This window comes from Lipophrys pholis, assembly GCF_963383615.2.
Source record: "Lipophrys pholis genome assembly, chromosome: 2".
Lineage (NCBI taxonomy): Eukaryota > Metazoa > Chordata > Actinopteri > Blenniiformes > Blenniidae > Lipophrys > Lipophrys pholis.
The window spans coordinates 10636756-10645322 of NC_137636.1; positions in this window are offsets into that span (position 1 = coordinate 10636756).

Genomic DNA, 8567 nt, shown 5'->3' on the forward strand with positions numbered 1-8567 from the left:
AAATATTTATCGGGACAATGAAAATAAAGATAAAGAAAAAAAAGGAGAGAGGAGCGCAAAAGAGAGCCAAGAGAGGAAATAAATGTGAATACCTGTGCAGTCCTGCCTTTTAAACAGAGAATCAAGGACTGTGACTCGTCTGAAGTAACAACGTGGTGACTGAGTTTCTGACACCCAATTGAAATCATTAGCATTTGGAGTATTATCAAGTGATCTCACTTTGTGTCAATGGAAACATGTTTGGAATAAAAATATGTGGCACACATGTAGTTCTATTTTTCATCCACCAGTGCATGATGGTCTAACATTGCATATGTAGTGTTATTTTCAGCAGATAGGAAAGGCAGGCTTATAAAGTGACATCAAAGAAAACACAAAGCAGAAATGATTTTACTATTTGTTGGCTACAGCCTGTATGGAACCAAGCAGACTATGTTTTAACGACTAAAAACAAAGTTTCACATTCTTCTGAATATCCCCAAACTGCAAAATACAGTAATCAATCCATCCATCATGTGTGCCGCTTTATCCAATTCGAGAGTCAACAATGAACAATGAATCCATGTTGCTCTTTTTATCTTTTTTTTTTTTGGGTGGGAATATCCAGGGAAATAACACACTCACACTGTAAGAACATGCAAACTCCACACACATAAGCCACCAAGCTCAACCTGAACTTAAACCCGAGTAGCTTTGTACTGCGAAGTGATAAGACCACTTTGCAATCCTTGTGTAATAAAGTATGCAGGATTTGTTTGAGCTGATGTTTTTATCAATAACATTTAGGGACACAAATAAAACCTGAAGACCACTATTGATCTTATTCAATGGAGTCAGCACAGCAGAAACTCTGCCACAGGAACTGATGATGTTAGCTCGGTGACACATCACTGCTAAAAAAAAAAGAGGTGAAGATTCACTCATGGGTTAAGATTGTCATAAAACATAGTAAATGACGTCAGGCAATTACAAAAGGAAAAATAATGATGTTTTTTTTTCCTTTATACATATTCATATAAATTACTCAAACTTCATTTGCAAAACATAACAGCACAGGGTATTTAGCGCAATATTGTCACCGCACTGCACACACACAAACTTGTGAAGTATAGATGCAGCAGCAACTAATGGAAATGGCTCCAACCTTCAAAATTCCCCAAAGTTTTTGCTGTCAGGTAATTCCGCTGTTGCCTCATGGAGACTATTCTCCACCTGATGATGAGTGAGTGATTCCTGCTGCTGTCATAAATAACAGTCAGCTCTGCTGGATGACATCCAAGTCGTCTTCATATCAACAATAGTTCCAGAAGCCTCCTGCCTTGGCAAACAGCTGGGCGAGATTCATCATCTTCTATTGCTCCTTTTCCCCGTCCTGCTGTTTTCCTGCTTCCCCCCATTAGCCTCTGTGGCACCATGCATATCGTTCAAAGCGTATCAATCAACCGAACCTTTCTCCATACACAGTCAGTCTGAGGCTGCAGTATTTTTGGTACAATGATGAGCATCTGCAAACATCATCTGCATTGTGGCATTTTAATACTTCACATGGCCACTTTGTTTCAGAGAGTTTAGAACCAAAATCATGCAACATTTTATCATTTGGAGTTTATTTTCAGCCAAACATGATCAGTCATTTGGTTCTCATAACCATTTAGAATTATTCTATTGGTTTGGTTCTGTATGATTGTATATGATGGTATGTACTGTTTAATCTAAAGAGTCCAAGTCCAACAATTTAGAATAATATTTGAATGAGTTTTATTGGAAATGGTTAGAATGCACCACAATGAATAGTAATCCAACCTCAATAAAACAAAAGTTGGCAAATATGATATTTGCTAAGATATTGTACTTGTTAGGAAGAACTTTGGATCAGAATGAAGCCAGACTGAGAGACTTCGTCTGAATACAAAACCATCAGGAGGTTACAGAAAATAAGCCAAAACACAGTTGCAGCCATTGTTAGAAAGCAAAGAAAGAGCCATACCAAAAAGAGACGGTGCAGTGGCCTTAAAAAACACACTTAAAAAAAAGACACTCCTAAGATTGAAGAACAGATGGCTAAGTGCTTCTGACTTGGCAGAGAGATTATCTGTGAAAAATGGAGTTTCAGATTCTGCTGCGTTGACACAAAACTGATTGATTGAAAGCTTCTAGGGAATATTAAAAAGGTGCTTGATGAATATTGACATCTTTGATCAGATGTAACCATGCTACATTTGTCTATATACCGCATGGGAATCAGCATATTTCTTTACCTGCACGCTGGGTGGGGATGTACAGTTATTAGGCTGGATATTGCCGTTATGAACCTTCACATTAAATTCAACTTGTATGGATGCAAACAGTCTGCGTTGGTTGTTTTTTGGACAATGTACTGTATTTTGCACTAGAATGTGTCATTATTATTGGCTTTATATTGCGATTGTCAGAATTGTTTGGTCACTTCAAATATACACATTTACATGTTTTCCACAAATAATAATTTTAAAGTTTAAAGTTGAAGTTACTATTAATGGTATAATTATAATTACAATTATTAATTCCGTTTTACTACTTTTTTAAAGTACCGGTTTGGCCCACTCAAGATGAAATTGGGTTGTATCTGGCCCCTGAACTACGTGGGTTTGACACCCCTGACTGAAGAGGTATGACTTTTTTTTTTTTTTGAGTCTTAAAAATACAAAGGTGTGTCTTCATTTAATTAATTAATGTCACAAATTTACAAGTGTTCATGTTAAAAGTGTAAGCAGGGGAGAACAAATTGGTAGCACGTCAGGCTAAAGAGGAACGTGAATCTGTCACAAAGAAAACAAGCGTGTACCAAGATAGTTACGTAGAATATGGCTTCATAGAAGCAATGAACAAATTTAGAGCTGCAATATTTATTTGCGTTAAAAAAATTGGCTGGGTTTACAATAGTAAAACATTGGGTTCCTCAAGAAAACGGTTGGGAAACACAACCGCAGAAGATCAATTCTGTCATTCTAATCTGAATAAACAAACAAAACGTAATGAAGTCAAGTAGATAAGTTGAGTTATTCTTTAATCCTCTATATAACCAATGGCTCAACACTTAAGTTCATTGATTATTAGAAGTGTTTCCACTGGAATAATTCTCAAGACATGAACTAACTGAGTTGTGTTAAATTACTTTAAAGGTGTGTCTTCATTTATAAACTAAATGGAAGGTTTTTATTTCATTTTACCAAAAGGCTTAACATCTAATAGACATCAAAATTCCTATCTGTGATCAAATGTTGGGTCATCACTTTCACTCAGGTCTAATTTTCCTCTGCAAGACATTTAACTCGCAAAAATATTCTGTAAGGATGTTTGATAATATCTTTTAGAGCTATTTAATGGAAGACAAACAAAACAACTTTACAAATCACAGTTTCAAAAAAAATAAAAAATAGGAAGATCAGAGAGGATTAAACTATACCTCACATTCACTTTTGTATCATCAACAAGAAGCTGATCAACAGTTTTTGATGGTTGAGCTTCCCTTTAGGTAAGAAAAGTGCAATTAAGATGTGTTTCTAACTTATAGAAAGCAATTATCATGACTCATGCTATGAAGACAGAAATAATAGGTTTCACTGATTAATTAAGGTGAAAGAAATGTAATTTCCTAAGTGCTTTCTTTCTTAAGAGCCCTTTGACAGAATTAGGATTTTTTTTTTTTTATTGCAAATGGACTTGTACAAAGACTCATATATTGATTGAAGGAATGAAAAAAGGTCTTGTAGTGATTGTCTCCTGAATCTTAATATGTCAAACAAAGTTTGAAGTTTAATTATCATTATTTTTTCACATTACATAAAAGTACTTGCACTACTTTTCAACTATCTAAGTAATCTAGTTAAACACCCCAAATCTCATTTCCAGGGATTACACTCTGTGGCAAACATTCTAATACCCAATAAACATTATCAAAAGATCACGTCCTGCTCTACAATGACTCCAGTACATCTGGAAAGCAATAGTGCAGAGTAGTAATGAGCTAATAAAAGAATTGGAGACTGAACCGTCGTCACTGATGTATAAAACCAGCGTCGGGTTTGTACATCGTTCTGATCTCCCGGAGCTTCGGCATGGCGTGCCGCTCATTGACAGTATTCCTCCAGAGAGGAGGCCTGCATGTATGAGCCGCCGCTGAAGGATCAGAGTGTGGCCTGAAATTAACTGGATATTGATTCAGTGCAGAGCAGTTCCCAAGACAGCTATTTGAAGGTGCAGCACCAAGATAGTTCAACAGCACATTGCTTTGAATTCAGAACACAGACTTGGAGCGTCTTCATTTGGTCACAGAGTCGAGGAATTCTGCTAGGACGACACCAGCAACACACTTACACTGAACTGAAAGAGAAGCTGTCAAGTTCACATTACGCTGTCAAGGCTATCATCTAGCCATTATTTTCACTCGTTTCACACTTGATGCAAAGATGTTGTTCACACCTATTTTGCCATAATGTACACCAATATGCCATAGTATTATGACCACCGACAGGTGAAGTGCATACCATTGGCAGTGGGTGGGACAAACCAGGCAGCACGTCAAACACTCATCCTCAAAACTAATATGGGAAAAAGAGAAATATGGGAAAACATTAAGAATTGAACAAGTTTGACAAATGTCCAGATACTGATGAATGAGTAGGAGCATCTCCAGAACTGCAGGTCTTGTGGGGTGTCCTAAGTCTCTAGTGGTCAGTGTTTATCAAAAGGGGAAAAAAAAAAGTAAGAAGGAGAGGGAACCAGTGAGAGGAACACGAGTGCCCATGGCTCATTGTTGCACGAGGAGAGCAAAAGATGTCCTGAGTGGCCTTACATATACTACAAGACAGTTTCAGACAGAAATGTGACTCAGAAATACACAATTGCCAAAACGCGTGTTGTTCCTCCCTGCAGAACTCTTCAATGGGCAAGAGACCAAATTAGTGATTGTAAAAACATGGTAGCCCTAAAAACAAGACTCAATAGGTTTGCTCAACATTGACAAGTGCCGCGGTTAAGTGTTGCATTTTTGCTTTTGGTTTGGAACCTCGCAAAGAAAAAAGAAAAAAAAGTGGGCACATAAAACCAGAGCATCTTCTCACCCATACAGTCAAATGTTCCAGTGTGTTACATTTAGGTTTGATTATGTAGTCAATAAATTGTATAGGACAGTCACATTCAATTGTGTTTTTATTGAATTGCAGTAAAATTCACAGGAATTAACATTTTTTTAAATTTGGTCAAAATAAAAATCTTTTAAAGATTTATTTTATATAAAGGGTACCTGAGGAAATATTATTTAATCATAGTCTAACAGTTACATTTTCAATTTCCACATATTTAGCTGAGTGCCCTTTTTAGGGTTCAGGTCTGGCATGGTAATGAGTAAAAATTAAACAGGGAATGGAAAATGTCAAGAAAACAATAGATAAAATCAGTGCTATCAAATGATTAAAATTTATATCACATTAATCGCGTGGTTGCTGTGAATTAATTTTGATTAATCCCTATTAAATATAAGACATTGTTAATCTATACTAATCGAATTAAATTTTTTATGAGCAAACAGACTCAAGAAAGAAGGGAATAGCAATGCACTTAACATGTTTATTTAACACATTAATGTTAATGTATTCCTGTTACTCCTTTTTCAGCAACTAAGACAAACTAACTTGTTGACATTGTTCAAGAGGAGAACTGACCGCTTCATATTTCAGTCTGCAGAGTCGTGGACTGACGTATGCTTCGTGTTAATGTGGTAATTCAAGCTGGAAGTGTTTCGGTGAACCTTCCTGCAGAGTGTACATCACATTTTATGTTAGTTGACTGTTTTGTCTTGGGTTTTTCTGGACTCAAATTTCCCCATTGAGAGGGTCAAAGTACTATTTAGCATCTTCTATCTGGGGGTTGGTTCTGACTGATCAACTTCTCATGCACATGTCCAACGGTAAATCTACATGGATAAACTCCATGGAAGTGATTGACAGAGATGTTCAGGGATTTGCGCTGTAGAATTTTGTTAGAAAAAGTTACCAGAATAATCAAGTTGATAAAATAATGCACATTAACAATTTACTTTGACAGCCCTACTAATAATAGAAAACACATACATTTCTAAATAAAAATGAATCCCTTAAAATAAAGCAAAGAAGTCATAACTGATCAAGACAAAAAGGGGATATTAAATGAGTACAGTGTACAATAGAAAAAAACAAAAACATGTGTTTCTTGTTCTCTCAGGGCGGTTGTGTCTCGGATTTGACACAACCAAACAAGCATAAACACTTTTCATGTCACCTCACGGCTGAACACCCATGTTGTGAGTTCCTAATGAGCCCTGTGACTACACCTGTAGCTTCAGGTGATGAGACCGAGGTGGTGCAACAAAGACATCACATAAATGGCCTCTGTGGCTCAAACAAGTATATTTCATTCTAGGATTCCAACACTGCTCCATTACTTAGTTGCTGAGAGCTTCAAGGTGCTTCAGACATTAGCATGTGTTTAAAACCATTCCACATATGCCATCGCTGATGTGAAGCAAATTTACTATTAACCAAAACCACATTCCTTTTGTGTAACTATAGCGAGAAAGATAAATCAAACCACTCACTGGGCTCAGAACTGCTGATCTTGGGTATCAAAGTCTCAAGCTTTTGTACTTCCACCACCCGCTGTGTCCTTTTTGCCACAAAGAATAACAGAATTATTCTTCTCCAAGGTGCATAACGGCCAACAGTCTTTTATCGTATGAGGGCCCCCCCCCCCCCCCCATCTCGGTTTTTAACATCGCTCTCAACAGGGTATAACTTTTCATAGGTTTGCAAAATCCTTTGTGTGGACGTTTGAGGAAGCTCAGCTCGGGCTTTGTCTGATTCAACAAAACGCTTCCTTTAGTTGGAAAAGAAATCTGTCATTGAGCCTCATGCGGTTACCTGAAACATTTTTTAACAAAAATTGTGGAAAACGAATAAGAAATCCTCAAATTATTGGCATCACAACCATGGATTATTATAATTCAAATGTAGAAGGCATTAATAGTATTACTGGATCGTCACTGAGATTGAAATTACTATTGAAGTTATTGAAATGTGTGGGGATGATGTCTCTCGTCCACACTGAAATTATTCAAAGCTTTAAAAAAAATAAATAAAAAAAAAAAGAATTAAAAAGAAAACAGCATATTCATTTGGGTAGAGACGGAAAACCTACTCCAGGATGAGGAGTTTAAAACCATTTGGTCATGAAAAATGGGAGAAAGTAACAGAAGATTGGCAAAAGATCAGAGGAAGCAGCACGAGTAATGCAGTCTACTGTAGCTGAGCAGGAAGGCAAAGCTTTCCACTTATCAATCCATCTACACGCTCACCCGTGGTCATGAGCTTGAGGTCCTGACAAAAAGACTGAGATTTTTATTTCTCGGAGCGGAGGTCCTCACTCTTTGTGACGTGGTGAAGAGTTCTGGGAGGAGCTCAAGGTGCAGCTGCTGGCCCGGCCCATTTGACAGGAGCCAGGTGAGGTGAATCTGGGTATCTGATTAGGATGTCTCCCGTCCAGTACACCTCTTGCTGGACAGGCCAAAAGGGACGAGGCCCAAAGATGGTATCACTCAGGAGTGCCTGAGGATAACTGAGTCTCTCGGGACACGCTGTACCAAGTTGAGGAGGCAGGAAAGCCTCTCTACCGTCCATCTTGCCACCGCGACCCCATGTGGATGAAATGGAGGAGAAGATGAACGGTGTTGTGTGTGTGTGTGTGTGTGTGTGTGTGTGTGTGTGTGTGTGTGTGTGTGTGTGTGTGTGTGTGTGTGTGTGTGTGTGTGTGTGTGTGTGTGTGTGTGTGTGTGTGTGTGAGTTTTATGTCCGCATTTGTCACTGAGCCGGCACTAAATCTCACTTCAGTCGAGTTTAAAATTAAATGCATCAAAACACATCTACAAGAAATTCAATAAACAAATGAATGTTTGCAAAGTCCAATCTTTTTTTTTTTTTTCAAATATGTTACTCAATTTAGCATTAAACAAAACTGCAACATTTTTTTAATTGTATTTTTAAAAGGCTAGATATATCATCCTGAAACAACCACGAGAAACAAGTACCAATTTACTATATATTATATTCCTGACTAAAGAAAAATAAAAAATTGTTATTGTGCATCACTTACCATCAGTACTGTGGACTTTAGTTTGACAATAACTGAGGAAATATGTGGCATTCAGTATATAATAGCACTACATTGTAACATGTATATCAAAAATGTCTCCAAAAACTGGTAATTGGGTAGCTGCTGAGCGGGCTATCATGGATGAGTTGTGCAGTGACAGCAGCCATTAACTTGTGTACGGAGAGTACCAAGCTGGCTGTAGGCCTCTGGGGAGATATGTCAGAGCCTTTTAGTGGAGGAGGAGAAGACTGATGGAGCACCCCACCCTCATGTATCTCCCACTCAATGAGCAGCCGGACCACTTAAAGAAAATCAGTGATTGGCAGCCAGAAATGTACCAACTTATTGTGCTCCTAAAGTGTCTGAATAATACATGCAGGCAAAGGGTATGTTGCAGGATCTTA